The 20,359-nt window shown below is 33.7% G+C and overlaps 1 protein-coding gene; it reads right to left on the reverse strand.

Moving 5' to 3' along the window:
• POP1 (Ribonucleases P/MRP protein subunit pop1) overlaps positions 1-20,359 on the reverse strand; it is a 62,315-nt gene that overhangs the window by 36,652 nt on the left and 5,304 nt on the right.

The raw sequence follows: 20,359 nt of genomic DNA on the forward strand, positions 1-20,359 counted from the left end.
AATTACATACACATAACAAATTACTGAGAAAGAAATAGTAGAAAAAGAGGAGTAGGAGAGAGAGAGGAGGGAAGGAAAAGAATCAAACGGAACAATACGCTAATACTATCAGTAGTAGTAATAGTATTAAAATTATTATGAAATTGTGATCAATAAGCACCCATTAAATGAAGATATAAATTGTTATCTTGGAAGATAATCCTTATATAGCAACAAAAAAATAGAAATTAATCATCTTAAAAAAATGTATGACAAAAATTCAGGGAGGCGGGAGTGAAAAAAAAGGAATAATTTTAGTGGAGAGGCTTTTTTAGTTTCACAAATAGAAAGAAATAGAGAAAAATCGACGAGAAAATCAATGAAGCTAAAAATAATTGTCCTTATTCAAAAGAAATAAATAAATAGTATATTTGTGAGAGAAATATTGGCAAAACTCTATTATAGTGTGATAACAATTGATCGAATAGATATGTAGGTTTCCTTTTTTTCATTTAGATAGTGAAATTTCAGTCAGTCAGTCAGCTACAACGTAGGATCAGGCACATATGCATCGGTCCAAGTTGCCATACCTCATTAGCACAATAGGACGAACATCGAATTCATAGAAGTAGTTAGTTCGGTGATGGTAATATATAAAAGATTGTATATAAGGATATATTGTGGTAAGGAGAATTGTACATATCTAGAACTGGGCGTAGAAGAAGACCCGATTTATGTACTTTCGCAAAACATACAGTCGTGGTGTAAATGATCCAGTCGGCCTAATTGAATCGTGAATCTCGGTCGTAATTATCCCCTTTTTCTTTAGATCCTTAAATTCTGTGATAGTAGGCATAGAATCAACCAATTAGATACGGATGTACAATTTGAGAATTTATTTTCACAAACAACTGACTTGATTCCTACCTCATTGGAGGATCTTGCTTGGTTTAAAACCACATTAGTTGATAGCTGCCAACAATACAAGAATAGTAAGGGTACCACAAATCACCTACTAACCAAGCAGCACCGAGACTCTTTAACGAAACTAATAAAAGATGAAACCCTGACCATAACCGAACCAGATAAAGGAGAAGGTATAATTCTCATGAACAAAAATGATTACATGGGAAAAATGGAAACAATGCTTAGCGATCCTAGCAAATTTCAGAAAATTACTAGTAATTGTGACATTAATAATAAAGTAGAAAGACAATTGGCCAATTTCCTTAAGGATCTAAAGAAAAAGGGAATAATTACGACCGAGACTCACGATTCAATTAAGCCGACTGGATCATTTACACCACGACTGTATAGTTTGCCTAAAGTATGTAAATCGGGTCTTCCTCTACGCCCAGTTCTAGATATGTACAATTCTCCTTACCATAAAATTGCAAAGTGGCTAGTACGAATCTTAGAACCTTTACATATAAGGATATGGTACAGAAAGAAAGAATTGGTTCGTAGAAAGGATATGAAGCAATTTCAATCTCATAGTTTAAGGGAAGACAGAGAGTGTATACACCTACGCCATTGTGATCGATTCTGAGTCATGTCAACCAGAGTCTCCAACCATTGGTGACTATCGTCAGCGATTTCGGCTTTAGTAAGACAGAGAAATTGTTCTATACGAAATATTAATTAACTTTATCATGGCTGTGGTACAATGTATAATGAAAGCAATGTGAATTAACTTGAAGCATCACATCTAATGAGTTGAGTTATTCACCAATCTTAAGAATGATGTATTGAGTAAGCCTGATGATGGAAATCAATAAAATGAAGTCCTAGAGAATTCAATGTAGAATATTATTTTCAACATTAATATATCATCAATTTGAATTTATAAATAGGCCAATTTATATTACTTAGATATATAATGTGGAAAATCCTTACAGGTCGAGCATCAAATAGATCTTCAAATGTACCCAATTTTCCAACTAATTTTCGATACAACACTGACGGGAAATTAATATCCAATATAACATCATTATAAATTGCTAAACCCAATAAAGTCCCAATTAAACAATATTCACGTTCCATATCGTCCAGAGGAACTGGATTAAACCAATAATTTTGAGTTTCTTCATCCAGTACAAACATACCTTAATGGAGAAAATAAGCCGGGAAAATGTACTACGATTATTATTATTATTATTATTATTATTATTATTATTATTATTATTATTAATCGTCGTCAGCTCAATTATATTATATGTAGTAAGAGAAATTTACAACAAATGTTAGGTGGCAGTCGACAGGAAACCTTGGAAGCTAAGGTTTTATGCTAGTTAACGCTTGTTTGCAAGGAGTTCCAGAAACCTTAAGAGAATGGATGATTCCTGTACAGTTAGGACCTACGTCACCTATAGCCTCACAATCTCAGATGCTACCAGTGAGCTATTCGGGCATAGACTCACCTGCTATATGACTGAGATAGTTACTTCTATCATAGTTGTCTAATCCTTTAGTGTTGATCAACTTTTTGTCGACCAAGTTACCTATCATTGGTTAAATCCTTGAACTAAAACATATGTACAGCATTTATGTAAAGTGGCTGATCTATTAAAATGAGGATAAATTATGTTTGACTGGACTGGACTCTTGATTTTCTCAACCTGTCGCTGGTTCGATCACCCTTTTGAATTTTCATCACTTATCATTTGTTTTTTTTCACTGTTCCAATCACTTTATTTGATGTACTTTTCATCTATATTGAAGTAAGATAAACACTATACCACTGACTCAGTCTAATATTAGTGCTGTCTACCAATTTATTAGACTACCATCACCTGCCCACTGTAAAAGAAATAATGTCATAATATTCAGTTACTGTTCTTTATCACATACGTATAATCATTGAAATAAGTGACTCAACACAAAGAATCCATCAAAACAACGTTAATTAACTAACGAAAAGTCAGTTCCATACTGAACAAATAAGTTATACTGACATTGACTGGGACTTATGGATGATGCCAGTTTGAATCTTTGGGTGAGTAGCGGTCATCAAAAAAAATATAACAAGGTCAAACGTTTTGTATCGAATGGTTCCAGCTATCCAACGACATGAAGCATACGAAATTTTTTTTAAAAAAGATCGAAGGACCGTTCATTTCATGTTGTAAATACTAAGAAATTTAATTATAGCAGTTATTTAAACTCTCGCTTTATTGAATATCCACTTGTTTCCTGCTGAACTGATAAGAATTGTAACAACTAATTAGGATAAACTCTTCACAGGGCATCAAGTTCTCTATGTTGTTTCAATTAATCAAAACGTTTACCTTGATGAAATGTTGAAATTTTTCTGATAAAAATTAAAGGTTTAAAACATTTTTCTTAGTAGAAATGAAAATAAATCAACTTGCCATAGTCTGGATTAAAAATACGTTCAATGATCAGTTGAAAAAATTCTTTACTAAGTCCACCTTCATCGATTCCTTGTTCACCATCAAATTCGATGAGAAGTTGTTTTTTAAAATCACCCGGATTTTCCATACAAGCAATTTCCAACTTCAGTACAAATAAAAATATAATAAAACAAAAGTTAATCCTAAAAAATCTAAATTAACTGTAGAAATTGGTGAGACCATAAATTATGGATGACCTTTGAGCGACTCTAAAGTGACCTTGAGAGCGTCCACCTACTAAGACCAAATGACAGATATAAACCAATGTGGAGAACTACAATTATAATTTACAGTTGATAGTTAGAGCTAGGAACTAGATTTAGAGTTTTCATCATGAACTGATATCAGCTAAAATGCCAAAACGCTATTTAGTAAAAAGGATGAATGAATTTCGCACCACAGTCCAAGACCTTTTATATTACATCTGATTGGTTCATCCATAAATTATAGTTTCGCCATATATATATATATATATATATATATATATATATATATATATATATATATGAGCGACAATATTGTTCCCAATCAGATCCTGGTCAGGCTTTGCTTTAATAAACAGTAATATTTATGTGTATATATGAAATTATTAAACCAATCAAGGCAGATTGTGAGGTCAGTGATAACAGTAGATTAGACAACATAAACGAACATGAAGAGTAAAATGTACAAATTGATTGTGTGATGATAGGTGTACTAGTTGTGATGAGAATAGTACAGCCTTGAATTAGTTTTTCATAAAAGGAAGTGGGTCAATGAATTAGAAAAATAGACGCTGAAATAACTTATATTAAAATTTGTAAAACTACTTAATATGTATTCAGATGATTGGACGATGAATGAAACATACATTTGAAAAAGGAGGAGTAAAGGAAAGTAAATAAACAAAGTGTGTAGAAAATAATGATTAAAAACGTTTATTAAGGCTAATTAGGCAAAGGAAGTGATAAAAGTTTTCCAAATTTCTTCTGAATACAAAGACTTGGATTGTTAGCTCGAATCCATATAGCTTCTGCTAAGTGTGAGGGACATGATCGAACTCTATAAGGAAAAGTAGGTTTACGATAAATTATTAAAATGATTTATTTCTGTCTACTAAATGGCCGCTATCCATCAAGTGTGATAGAACAGAGCTGCATATTATTTTGATTATATCCCCCAAATGCCCTGGTATGGCCGAGAGTGGGGAGAGTCCGCTCTCCCTCTCCAAATGCTCTCACACGGCCACGCGTATATAGCCTCCGCCAGGGAAGTCCTATTCACTGCATTCTCGTGGCGGGGGTGTTGTTTACGAAAATGAGAGGACGAAAAGCGAATGTTCGGCGCTTTAACCGGATTCCAAACCAATGGTGCACACGGGCTCCAGTATCCTGCGGGAACAAATGGCGTAGAACCAATTGTTGGTCACCGGCTTCCATGGGACTGCATCTCCTGACGTTGCTCCACTGCCTTGTGGATCAGACCTTCAGGTCGAAAGCTCGGGGAGTGGCCCCCTAAGAAAACCACCTGCTTCTGTTTGGGCACCCGGGCAGTATCAAAGCCCTCACACATATCGAATGAGATTTGTGTGGCGCATATGTATTTGGTGCCTCTTTGTACCATTATCTATGTGCTGAAATAAATAAATAAATAAATATCCTAACATAACCACGAAGGAAGGTGTTCACTAACTCCTTCGTTCGCTTGTCTGGCAGTGCGCCCAATAATATAGCTCTCGCCACAGAAGCAGCTAAATTCGTAGATACACTTAGATGAAGCCGAACCAGGTAACTTATCCCTTAGTCGAAGAACCATTCTAAGTCAGCTAAAAAACAATAAACAGTTGGTGAAAACCTAACAGATTAAAGCGAATTCATGTAATCCTGCTCAATTCTTTATCTTTGCACTCCTCAAAATAATAAAGAGAACTAAGTGCATAAAATGAAAACATTGAAATCTCAGTGAAAGATATGGAACAAAACATTTTTATAATATGTGACTTCAGGATATATGCCAAGATTTCTTCAGAACTTTAATGGATAAACAATATTACTCCTAAATCATTGAATAGAATAATCATGCAGATAAATGAACAAAAGAAAACGTAAAAATTGCTTTAATGTATTATTTGATCACTCAAATAACAATTCAGTAATTTTACTGTTTAGTAATGATTAAACTAATATTGAATTAAGCAGACTGAACAGTTTGAAAGAAAAACTGAATAATCTCTAAGCGTTTCAATACATAGTTATGAAACCTAATATTGATGCGTTTATACAACGCTCTTGTGACTTTAAAGTTGAATTTCCCTGGTTTTTATGACTTAAAACTACTTGAGGAGATTGGACTAAAAAAACAGAACAAGAATTTACTATTTTTCAGTATAATGGATTGATTCACTGAAGTCAGCTTATAATAAGAAATGAATCGGGAGGTATTAAAATTTGTATAAACTCAATTGTTAAAGGTATAAAAAAGAATACCTAAAGTGAACAGTGAAATGTATAAACATATCAACATACGAACACGAATTGTATGTAATTGATAGTAATTAATAATGACGTAACAAGTACAAATTATAACTTACAATTAATAAAGCATCTTCAACGATTCTATCCCGATGAACACGCAGTTTAAAGAAAGGCATTTCAGGTGTATCCATGAGAAAAGTATGCATCAGAACACCTCGACGTTCATCTAGCATACGCATACGATTATCATAATACAATAGAACAGATTTCGAACTAGTTTGTAACAGAAATGGTAATTTCATAAAGCTTAACTCATTTGATATACCTTTTGAACGATAATAAATATAATCTTTTTTTGGCTAATTAAAAAAGAAAAAACAGAACGATAAAACTAATTATTAATCACAATTAACAACTATTAATATATGATGCGAAGGTAGGTTATAGTTAAACAGTCTCTTAAAACATAACTTTATCATATATAAATACAGACAGAATCAGTGTGGCTACACAAATTATGTATTTTACAGATACTATTCTATTGACCATGTTGATAGGGATCATTGAATGACTAGTTGAATACGATCAATGAAAAATTCTGAGATTTAGTGCATTAAACTTTGTATACAAGTTAATGAACTCATAAACCCTATCTTATCAACTGTTATAATTAGGACATAATGCTACATATATGCATGTCTCAACATAATGAGACGGCAAGTACAAGGACATATTGAGAAGACATTAATTGTTGAACTGAAGAAAATTGAAACGTGAAGCTTTTCTAGATATAGTTGTCACATCGAACCCGATCTATGGCTTCAAAACATGGTTGATATGGCTTGAAATCGATCATAGTTAACTAGATGTGTATTCTTTATCTTTGTCAAAATCTTTTGAGTTCTGAAGTTATTCCACACCCTTCAACTTTACACTTCTCACTTATTCACTTTCAACTGCATTTTGTATATGTTTAGTTTTCATTACTATTAACATGATTGTTTTGCACTCTTTGCTTTTTGTCGTATTATTTTCATCTCAGTTCGTTGCTTTAAAATTTGCCGATCTCGCCAGATCAATATCTTTCTCCAAGGTTCCAAGTAATTTAGGATTGACTTGTGACTTATTTTAATTGGGTAGATCATACGGAAAGAACAAACAATACGTTGGCTTTTTGAATCAACTGAACACGTTGACAAGCAGAGATATCATATTTACCGAAAGCCTGGTAGAGAAATGTGTTGGGTCAAGTTGCCACATTTAATTAGCACGAGATGAAAATAGCAAAAGATAGGGACAATATAGTAGCAATGAGAAGTCTAAACATTGGGGATATGGTTCGAAAAAAAAGGGTGGATAAGTACGTATAAATGAATATTGGAGTTCAAAATAGAGAGGAAGATAAAGAATAAATGCATCGGGACCAGTGTGACCAATTCTAAGCTATGTCACCCAAAGTCTCTAACCATTGGTCTCGGGAGTCAGCACCTACCAACATATTTAGATCAACAGTCAGTACCCTCACGGACTGATGCCATGTCTTGGTTTAGTCTCCCTCGACATACCTTTAACTTTCATACACCATGTTTCACAGCTATAAAATAATGCAAATAAGATTTCTAGCCAGTATACGCGCCCTTTTATTGGCAGATGGACAACTCGCCTACGCCACAAAACAATGTAATTTCAAAGGACTTTTTCAAATCCGTGCCAAGATTTTGTCGCAAAACACCTCACTAGGGATGAACAGACTTCCAAGATAAGTGACGTTGCCAACACATTCAACTATTTCGCTTCCCATCACTAGTTCAGGTGTTGAAGCAGACTAGTTCTGAGACGACAGTATGGATTTAGAAGCAGAGAAACTCATTCCAAACATGCTTGCAATCACAAGACCCAGCATCTTGTCAGTGTCTTCTCCAGAAAAAAGGACTTTTATCTGCACATACTTAGTCGATAGATGAACGTCCTAAAACCAGAGCCATAACGAAATTAAGTAAAAAAGGAGTCAGTTGGCGAACCTGACGAATACTATTTGACGTTTACAGTCCTTCATAAGCTCTGATTAAACATTAACAAAAAATATTAAATTAATTTTAATTTAAAATTATATATACCGATAATGTTAGTAACAAAAATATCTACTAAAACAAACCTGTAGGCCATCATTGAGTGTTTCATTTACAAAATCTTTAACTGGAATAAATGGTGTACGACAATCATTAGGAGAAATATTCAGCGCTTTAGCAAATGGATCTTCAGGTAAACTAACACGAGAACGTCTTTCATAAGTCTAGAAATAAGACATTGAGTATTGTCGATGAGTTATTAAGCAAACAAAACACCACAATATGATAAATGGGGACGTAAACAGTATATTATGATGAATAAACGTATATGATTAGTTAATGATTAATAAAACGTTACTTCAGTATTAGATAGTTGGAAGTCGTCGACAAGAAAGCCTGAACCCAAATTTCATGCTAGTTAGCGCTCGTCAGCGAGGGGGTTCCTGTAGTATTGAGAGAACTGGTATTTCGTGTAGAATTTGAATTCGCATCACTCAGCTTCACAGCCTGAGATGCTACCATTGAGCTATTCGTGTCACGAATAACCTGCATTACTGAGATACTGACAACTGATATATTATTGATTACTGACTAATGTCATGTTTGTCTAGTCCTTTAAGAGGTCAACGGTGTGAGATTGTTGATGAGAGATACCACAAAGCCCAGGTTCAGGGATTCATGTTGACTACTTCCAACAGCCCAACACATCGACACAGTGCACATGATGTAGAGACACTTAGACTAGTGACCAAACTGCAACTTGACCAGTAGAATTCAATCAGCACCTAAAGGACTAAACAAACATGATATAGTGACTAACCAATAATACATATCAGTTTATTCAAAAAAAGTGAAAAAGACATACCAAGTAAGAAAAGTACAACTGGAGAAAAATACTTTAGCTCCATGACTTGAGCATCGATCAATGATCTGAGAAAATACAAGTCACTTCGGATAAAATTAACATTGAAAAAACAAGTTTGCAGGAATAAATTCAAAAATCAAGAGAAAAATGTTTTAAAGACTTAGCAACAGAGGTTCATTTCTTTCTGCCCCCAAATGCCCTGGTACGGCCGAGAATGAGGAGAGTCAGCTCTCCCTCTCGAAATGCTCTCACATGGCCACGTACATACAACCACAGCCAGAGAAGTCCTAATCACTGGCTTATGGAGGCTGGGGTGTTATTTACGAAATTGAGAAGGAAAGCGAATGTCCGGCGCACTAACCGGATTAGTGGACACGGAGAGTCCACCTAGGGGATTTGGAAAACCCTGATTCCAAATCAATAGTGCATATGGGATCCGGTATCCTGAAGGAGCAAATGGCGTATGAACCAAACATTGGTCACCGGCTACCATGGGACTGCATCTCCTGACGCTGCTCCACCGCCTTGTGGATCAGACGTTTAGGTCAGAGGCTCCGGGTGTGGCCCCCTAAGAGAACCACCTGTTTTGGTTTGGGCACCCGGGCAGTATCCCAGCCCTCATAGAGATCGAATGATTTATGTGGCGCATATTTATTAGGTGCCTCCTTGTACCAATGTTTATGTGATTAAATAAATAATAATAAATAAAATAAATTTTGTGTTTTACAAATAATAAGTCAGATTAAACCATCTAAAAAGCTACCACAAGGTAATCTTACTTTCGTTTTGATCTGCAGATTAAATTTCACATGCTGAATAAATAAGTAATGTCACAATTTACAATGTTTGATTACTTAGGAATTTCTATTTTCTTATTCTAAGAGTACAATCCATATTTCTGGAACAACCTTAACTGTCCTCTCCAAATGGCTGCTCACTCTTTCAATGTGCTAAACGTTATGGTATATTTTGCAAAATGGATTGATAGACTATCTGTAGAAACCAGTTGGAACATAATTCTGCACTTTAGAGAAACATGAAAAGCTCTCCCGTAAAAGTTCAATCTTCCCATTTGTTGATTGTATGCATTACGTAAACTACAGCTAGATTGTTGTTATACATCATTATTATATACTACGCTTCCATCGTTTGTAGATTGTGTCCACTTTCTACCTCAATAATTTCTGATTACTCCAAACGTTCACCAAGATGTATTAGGAAAAGGTTATTCTGGATTTTTTTACGTTTTAAAAAATCTAATTGTTAAGTAAAAAAAATCAACCGACTAAACTCCAATCATTTGCAATTGTTGAACTGGGAGGATCCGATGCAGACGTAAAGGCAAGAATTGGCAAAGTAAGGGCAGCATTCCTACAGTTGAAGAACATACGGAACTCAGGACAACTGTCAACCACTATTGAAGTCAGAATCTTCAATATGAACGTCAAGACAACCCTACTGTACGGAGCTGAAACTTCGAGAACTACTACAACCATCATAAAAAAATACAGGTATTTATAAACAATTGTCTGAGCAAGATGCTCAACGTGCATTGGCCAAATGCCACCAGTGACAGCCTACTGTGGGAGAGAATTAACCAGCTTCCAGATGAAGAGGAAATTCGGAAAAGACGCTGGAAGTGGATAGGAAACACATTGTGGAAATTATGAAACTGATTCACAAAGCAAGCGCTAACTTAGAGTCTTGAAGGGAAAAGGAAATGAGGAAGACCAAAGAACACACTGCGTCGGGAATTAGAAGCAGACACCCAAAGGATGAATAGCAACTAAAAAGCATTGCCCAGGATAGAGTTCAATGGAGAATGCTGGTAGGTAACCTATGCTCCTCCACGAGAGGTAAAAAGCGTAGGTAAGTACATAAGTGTCCACAAACAACGTTTTTGAAAGGGGATCAAGTAAGATGGCTACATATACCTTACCATCTGTATTTCTATGTGATGGTAATGGCCGGAGAGCAATATCAAGTTTAGATGTAAACATTTTGTTTGGGGAGAAAAATCGACCAAGAGTATGGTGAATGTGGATGAACAATCATGTCTTGTATTGTACGTACAATTTTAAATAAATTAGACCGTGATTTTGATATAACTATTTGTTCCGTTCTGAATGGATTTCAGTTATTTTCTGGATTAGCACTTCCAGTATATTTTTCCCTACAAATGAATGATAGCCTACTACTACACCATAATTCTTATATTAATTTTGACAACTGTTTTAAAGTACGGATCTGAAAAAAATAGATTAAAGTGCTAAGTTTTACCCTATCCCCGTTATATAATTTATTTACTATGCAGGGTGATATTGATCTCATTTATGAGTATACTGCAGTTTACAAATGCACTGTGAATTAACACTTCTTTATTCACCAAATTGTTACCGTTTAAATGAAGTGAAAAAAGAGAAGAAATATGTTCTCTGAACAGTTACATTCTAGTCCAGTTGATAGCATTTACAAAATTAATACTCCAACAATAACTCTACAGTTGATCAGCCAATATATTAATCAGAGTATGTGCAAATGCTAAAATAAGACAACACATTTTCCTAATTCAGAAATATATATATATATATATATATATATATATATATATATATATATATATATATATATATATATTATAATACTACATTTAACAACAGTAACGGTAACGGTTGAACCACGACTTACAGGTCCAATATGAGCACACATTTGTTGTTCAAATAATCTATTCTCTTCAGCTTCCATTTCTAATAATTCAGGTGAATCCATTTGACCAGCCAATAGACTAGCATAGTAAACAATACGTAATACAAGTGCGGCTTCACAAATCTGTTTATCTTCATTTGGTAAACCATGATCTGTAGTTAAACAACGTAAAGTAATATGATGTAATAGAATTTTTTGTAGACACCATAAATTAGTTTGTTCTGGATTTGGTGGTTCTGTACAATTAGCTAATGGTGTGTGTACAGAATTAGCCCATGCTCGACATAACATAACTTGTATTGTGTTTGGAAGCCAAGTTACAGCACGATTAATATTTAACAATAAAAGCTATAATTGAAGATGATAGAAACGTAAATGAACAAATCAAAGACGAGAAAAGAATCCAAACAAAATATAAATGTTATAAGTGCCGTACATCTAAACATAAGTAATTCCAAACAACTGATATTAATGTCAAAAACAATCTGTCATCAGATCAACATGACACAGTTATTTCACTTGCTGAAATATGGATTCGTCGTTAGTTTAATTAAAATAATTCAAATTATAAGAAATTTGATTGATGACTCTCACAGATTAAGATCATATTTTCCGCTGCTCGAAACTTTATCAGTCTAGTTTAACTAAAAAGAGTGTAATGTTTAGGAGTCTAACTGATTGTTTAAATCGTCTGGTGCTGTTTTGATTTTGCGTTAATAAGATCTACTAAAGGCGATAGAACAATATATAAAGCTATCAGAAATAAATAAACAAAAAGTATACTGTATGTAGCGAACAATTGACCAATGTATGCTCAAATATATCATAAGATGTTCTTTACCATATAGATCAAATTGACTTATTATTAACCTGTGCACATAGAAGACATTCAGTAGCCAACTATAATAAAACTAATACAACCTTTGAATTTCACATTACATCAAAGATAACAAGAACTGGAGTACCACAGAAAAGAAAACGATTGGCTAAAAAAGTAGAAAATTGAATACAACAAGATAACTAACAAAATCCATGATAGACGAAATTAATTGAAGATACATGTACAAAAAATGCTGTCACTATAGGAGAAAATTTTGTTTATACTAAAATCGATCTTTTTTTAGGAAAATCCATAGACATATATGTATTCACATAAAAAGTATTGAGAAAAAAAAGGTTATCTACGGTAGTAAATGTTTATGGGCATGACTTACGTATGGTATACAATAGGACATGAAAGACTTTATGATAGAATAAACATCATTCAACAGAAAAATCAAGTAACCTTATTTTCTTTTAATCTCAAGAAAAGAAAAACAATTTAGTTGGTTAATTGTCAAAAGTCTGGAATGTTAGCAGAAAATTAGTAAGTAAAATTTCTTTCCGACCAGAAATATCACTTTTCACATTTACCTTTTATAAACAAACTTTTTACTTTAAATAAATTGGAATCTATAGATTTTCCGCGCTTATATACTTTATAAATGTTCTTAATATCATTTCATCTAATAGACTTCGTTGATATTTTTCAGAACACTATTCATCATTTTTATTTAAAGGTAAAAAATAACTTTATGAGTACATAACACTATCTTAGAACCCTCAGACATCTTTCTTTTTCATACTTTATGTTAGTAGACTCTGGAATCAGAAGGTAATAAACCCATGAACTTTGTGCAGTTACTATGGAGTTTATTTCACAGTTCACCAAACAATATTCATCAGTTAAACGATACAAGAATGAAATCAAATATTCAGTATATAAAACGTAATTAATGAAGTTGAACAGTAATGAGCAAAATGAAACGACAATCGTGATTGTCTTATCTTATGATGACTGACTAAAATATTTACCTTAAAACATTTTATCAGAAAATAAGGTTTTTCACTGTTAAACTTCATTAATTATTGGGTCGGCTCCCAGAAGCCGAGATGAGGCCTCCAGAGGCTCTAAAAGAGCAGAAAGGATTCCATCTAATCATAATCCGATAGAACTTCCTGAAATATCAAAGTGGCATGTTATGATTGAACATCCGTATAAACTTCCTACATGCGGATTGGCTGTCTTATAATGATACTCTAACCAGTGCCAAAAAGTATAAATACATCCATTTTCAGTACATTCTCAACACTTCCATAAACGCTTCTGTTCTTTTCTATCTTTTCGAATGGCGACTGTGGGTTCCACGAGTTCGAGTGCCAAAGTTGTGTACCGTATTAGTCGTAATCAAGTAGAATACTTAACATAAATATATGACTAAAACTTTATAGTAAACTGCTTCACTGTTGATTGTTAACTTGAAAAGGCGTTCACTACGAGGCTCCAGATTAAGTTGTAGGTAGGCCTCGTTGAGGTATCTTGCACTATCATGAATAGTTGTCCAGTGCTCTCTAGTTTTTTTTCAGTGTTTTTGCAGTTGAAATTAGTTTACAATATCAACTACAAACTGACCAACATTCAAAAATCTTCTTTTCCTTATAATGAACAATACTGTTTAATAACATGCTTCTGTCAGTTTTGTTTGGTTCACATTATTCAAAAGGTGAATGAGAGGAAAATATATCATTTTATAACAAAAATAATAATGATCTTTTTATCAAGAAAATACTTTACACCTTTAACACTACTTGGTTAGTTTGTATTTATGATTTTGAATAGAAGTGCGAAGACCAGGTTTTTAATGGAACTGAATAAAATAAAAAGCAGGAAATTTCAGTAATAATAATAATAAATTCGGTAATTCGACTGAATACATTGATTCGCTTCGAAAACCAAAAGTAAACGGTTATTGAAATTCCTGATTAACAGAATATGAAGTATTAAAAAACTTTGTGATGTAGCATTCCAAAGCTTGAAAACGATGTCTACCTACATTCAACTAATGATAAATGATCTTTTGTTGTTATCTGTGTGTGATGTTTGTTCATTCCTACTAAACACGACAGTAGTGATACTTTTAGTGCTGTTACGTGTTTTCCAGGTGAATGATTCAATTATGAAACCCTTGAATGATAACGAAAATAAAGGTGGATTAATGAAAGTGCAGTAGAGTAGAAATGGTACGGAGATGAAATAAATACGAAGTACAAAGAAATTGAAAACTATAAACCTGTATTTAATAATAATGTTTGAAACTAATGAGTACAGACAGTTATTGAAGGTGTGTGATTGTCTAAAAAGACCATTTTCAAATTCTTATTCAAATTATGAAAGGAAAATAAAATGGAAAATTTACATGGAATATTATGATAACTTAGTTGAAACAGTAATCTTTGTCTTTAAACAGTTCCCATAGCTGGGGTTACTCAATGAGACACTGAATATTTAACAATTTGGTCGGTCACAAGATTCGAACAGCTAAATGAAAACATTTGTCATGAAAAACTATACATGACGCCATCATGTCTGCTGCACATACGAACCTATAAACAGTCGTTGAGTTGCATTACTATTAACAATAAGAGATCCACTGAAAAGTACCTCCCATTTCGGTTGGTCAAGACAATAAAACCATGACTTACAGAAACAACAAATCAGTGATAGACTGTTATACAACAAATCTGAAAACATGATCAACTTTAAAAATGACCTTAGGTTAACTCAAATTAATAGACATAAATTGGTTAAAATGATGTTAGTAATCTGGTTTGAACTGTCTAATTAGATATTAAATAAATGTCATTAAAAAATGTTTATGCTGACGATAAATAATACACAACATAAAACCATATTTCTATAAATCAATCAGAAAAAGAATAAGCTCAAATTGATGTTGAGAATTTTATGTCGTGATAAAGATAAATTATTGTAAAAGAAAAAAACACCAACAAGAATAAAACCAATAAGATTATCACTAAAAAAAAATAAAGTTTTTAATCTGCGAAATCATACAGGCATAATCTCGAAAATATAATCACCTGATCTTATAACACGTGAATAAGTCTCTTGGATTTGATTAAATACACTAGTTACTATCAAAAAGTTCTTTACTCCTTAAAACCGTTACAATATTATCATTCAGGTTATTGGATTAAAATTTAAAACTTAATGGAAACCAGATGTTACCAACATATTGATCAAATAATATAACTGAAATTTTTAACTATTCCAGTATGTATGTGATGTATGTTACTTATGTTGACAGATATGAATAGTATGTAGTACCAATCGGGAGTGGAATGCATGCCTACAGAAGATTGGGAAGATTCAATTGAAAAAAAAGAGGAAGTAATTGTAATGACAACGGAATTGAAGGAATCATGATGCATGTAAGAGACAACTGAAGGGAGATGTGCAAATTATGTATTTGATGTGAAGTTTTCCTCATCTAAGTGATAGTTCACTATATATATATATAATGTACTTGATTTTTTCGGTTGAATAACTTGTAACGTGAAGTTAGCACAATCATGATTCCATAAGTAATTCAGTAGTAATCATTACGATAGCAAAATTTCTGGTTTTACGACAATAAAAAGAGACTTTAGAAATAGAATGATGTCCTAAAACAACTATACCTTATGATGGACGACGTTAAAAAATAAAAGAGGAACTGTATTATAACAACTTTATAGAATAGTTTACCAACCTCAAAATGTAAAGGATCTGTTGCAAATGGACATTCATAAAGAATAATAAAAAGATTCACTAAACGTTGTTGAATAATAGCTATTTCAGTAGCTGGTTGATTATCGTCTAATCCATCAGGTGGTTGAATAACTAAAAGTTGATGTAAACTGATCACAACCAAACGACGAACAGCTCTCATTAGTGTATCTACAATATTTTGACGTTCAGGTATAGATACAATCATAGACCAAGCTTTACGTAAATCATTAAGATTAACAGATGGCCAATACATATTGTTTTCTGATTTTTCAATAATTTCAATAGAGTTCAAAGTGTTCACTTGTTGATCATCCATTTCTACATCTGAAAATAAACATTTATAAATATGTTATGGTAAAATTTAGTGAAAGTTCTTTGATGAATGAATATATTCATAAACTCTATAGATATTATTTTGAATATTACAAAATAATTAAGCAAATAAAGCATAAAAATTCAGTAAATATAATTGATCTAGGTTTTAATTTATTTTTATTCATTAAAATAATATGCACCTCCAATCTCAAATACACATTTTCAGATGTGAGTAATTTGAGGTTTTTCGGACATTCAACACCAAATAATCTATAATACAATAAATATGTACTTAGTTATTTCTTCAGCTCTGTATTTTAAGTTTTAAAAATCCTTACTGGGTTTTTTTAGGTCAAACAACTTAAACTGATGGATGCAAATCAACTAATAAACCCTGAATCTGATTGAATGGAATTTTTAGGTTTTATGAATGAGGATTAAGTTATCTGCTCATCAAGAAATAATGTACATATGTATGGTAAAAAGTGATGAACAGATTGTATGCTAACAATCTATGAAAAGGCATGCCTTAATACACAGCTGACTTAAAAGATAAGCGGTTACTTCTAGAAAGCGTAATTGTAACATACCAGAATCAGATAGTAACCCTATCTATAAAAATATCAAGCCTGTTAATATCACAAAACCATTAGCATATTTCATTGGTTCATTTAGGTTTCAGTATGCTGAATATGGGTACAAACATTTCATGAACAGCTGGTGACAAGGTGGATAGCCAAAACAATGAAGACAAGTAAAACCATTTGGTTTGATCTACAAGGGTCCTTGCAACTAGTGTTATACAAAAGCCACTAACACAATTGTCTACTAGGCTATAGTCCATTCGATAGTATTGTATACCAAGCATTATATAATTATTTCGGACGGGTAACCTAATATTATTAGTTTGACACATGTTTCCAATAAGCAACTTACAAATACACTTCATGTAAAACCTTTTATAAACCCAAAATATTTTACTAGCTGAGAATTCGATTGTAAGGGAGAAAAGCAAAAAGTGTTTTCAGCACGCGATTTTATCAAACATCTACCTGTAACAAGATTCAGTACACACCTACTTCGGTTTGGTTAACCGGGTAGCATTCTTAGCTCTTACCCTTAATGTGTGGCTTAAACCCAAGTATCTGGTGGATGAATTAATTAATTTTTTAAATCCTCTTAAACATCCTGATATGGTTTAACTTCAGATGAATACATGATTCTACTTTACATATCCTAACTCCCTTCAACTAAAAACTACACTTCTGAAACATCGGGTGCATGGAAGTAAACGCTACAAACAGTTTACAGAAGTCATAGTACGTTCCCGTAAGTAACTTAACATCTTAGAAGTATACCTACCAAAATGTTCAATACAGAAATGATTTATATCACTGATATTTCAAGTACTTTTTACATACATAGTTGAAAGGTCCGTAACATAATGAAAGTCATTCTCGACTAAGAATGAATTTCAAAGTTGATTGACAGTGCAAAATAACTATCAAGTTACCAACACCATCCATTCCCTTGGTAAACTACATTATGTAAAATGTGAGGAAGAACTACAGTCAAGCTTAACTCCAGACGTATTTTTTAGAGGTCAGAACAACTACACCAATTGAGATCAACCAGAGGAAAAATGCAAACGCCATGTAGACATCAGGAAAAGTCTAGAATTTCGAGTATTTATTGACAATATATTAAAATCAATATAGTCACTTATAACCCGAAAAAATAAATACACATTTTGCAGAATGGTGGAGGAGAAATATTTCGACTTTTGTGAAGATTGATTATAATCCGGTGACTGAATGACTAAGTCAACCAACTCATCATGAAAAAATTCTCATGTATTTTATAAAATCAGAGCAGTGATAGCAACCTGTATTTTATTTAGAACTAGTAGTACAGTCCATTCTAAAACGTTTTAGTTCTTTATAGACTCAACTGCCGTACCAAGTTCGTAGAATATACCTAAAATGAGGTTGAACCGCACCTGATAAATAACATGCACACATCTCTGTCCTAGCTGCATACAGTGACCACTAGGTTTCATAATGCCGAGCAAGAAGTATTAACAACATAGAAATCTCTACCAATAAGAATAAACCAAAACTGTCTAATGTGCCTGAAAACTGATTTATCTACCTTTCAGTCAGCTACAATGTAGGACCAGGCACATATATGCAGTGGTCCAAGTTGCCACACCTCATTAAAACAACAAGATGAACACCGGATTCATAGCAGTGGTTAGGTCAAAGGTGGCAATATATAAAAGAAAGAATGCCACGTTTTGGTAAGGCCGCCACTCACTTTCTTCCAACTATCTCCAACACCGGTTAGCATTGCACGTCGTGGTAATCGGTGTTCGGGCATACGTAACACGTGACCCAAACATCTCAGTCGATGAAGATTCACAACCTCATCAACTGATTTACCACCATTCCCTAATACTCTGCGTCTAACCTCACTATTACTTATCTGGTGATTCCATCAGATGCCAGCAATATTTCTAGGGCATCTGTGGTCAAATAGTAGTAGCTTAAGAGTGTCTTCTACTCTTAATGGCCACCTTTCAAAGCCGTAAATTAAAACAGAACGGACTGCCGCGCAGTATACTCGTCCTTTTATTGATAGACGGATATCTCGCCTTCGCCATAGGTGACGTAAGTTGGCAAAAGCCAAACGAGCATTTCGAATCCGTGCTGAGATTTCGTCAGACACCAACCCATTAGGGCTGATCAGACTTCCAAGATAAATGAAGTTGTCAACGCGTTCGACCAATTTTACTCCCTATCCTTAGTTCAGGTGTTGACGCAGACCACTCCTGAAGCAACAACTTGCATTTAGAGGGAGAGAAGCGCATTCCAAACATTCTGGCATTGTTGCTTAGTGCTACCAAAAGACTGCATTTTATCAGCGTCTTCACCAAGCAGGACTATGTCATCTATGTATCCTAATTCGATAAGTGGTACTGCTGGAGGGAGGTCAATTTCTGAAAACAAAGTCGACGAGAATGTTATTTCCATTAGTATTTCTTTGATGAACTTAGACAAAAATGGAGAAAGTGGACAGCCTCGACGGACACCACTTGAGGTTGCAAAAGCAAATGGCAGTTCGCCATAAGCTCTGACTCGACTAGTAGTGTCCGAGTAAAGAGCCCTCACAAGGTTTATGTACTTCTGAGGTACGCCTTTCAATGATAGTCACTGCCACAGAATCTCGCGGTCTACCGAGTCAAATGCTGCTTTTAAGTCAAGAAAGACTACCATTGTCGGACGCCGATAAGTATGCCTGTGTTCTAGAACCTGGCGAATGGTGAATATGTGGTCGATGCAGCCACGATCAGGTCTGAAGCCAGCTTGATTCTCTCGTGTTTGCAATCTACCTTTACCAACTATAAGCAAAACTGAAATGTGAATGAAAATATTTCTTCGGAATTAAGATGAGCCGTGGTAAATAAGTTATTACCAAAACTGATTGGAGAACTTGAGGAAGATTTCTACTGATTGCTCAAGTCCTCTAAGTTAAATAAATGTCATAAGCACTTAATTTATAGTCACACACAAACACATCTAACAAACTAGAGCCAGAACAAGTTTAACATTCGGAAACTATTGCTAAAGAAGCTGTCAATAACTCTAGCAGTAAAACCATCGTTCAGAAACGTTTAGTAATTCAGAAATAATCCTAAAACAGAATATTGATAGTCAAGAGATTAACAAACTTAAGGAAGATTAAAGACTGTAATATGTGATAAAAACCAGTTTCGTCTCGGTTTTATAAACTATGTATGATTAATGGCTTGCATAGCGAAATTTCTTATTGTTAATGGATCGCACTCAACAAACATGTAACCAATTAGAAGTTTGTACACTAGACTTTGAGCTAAACGAACTCAACAACTATAAAAAGTCGAAATAAAATTCCCCAAACCTTATTAAAAG

This window comes from Schistosoma haematobium, chromosome 3 (assembly GCF_000699445.3).
Source record: "Schistosoma haematobium chromosome 3, whole genome shotgun sequence".
Lineage (NCBI taxonomy): Eukaryota > Metazoa > Platyhelminthes > Trematoda > Strigeidida > Schistosomatidae > Schistosoma > Schistosoma haematobium.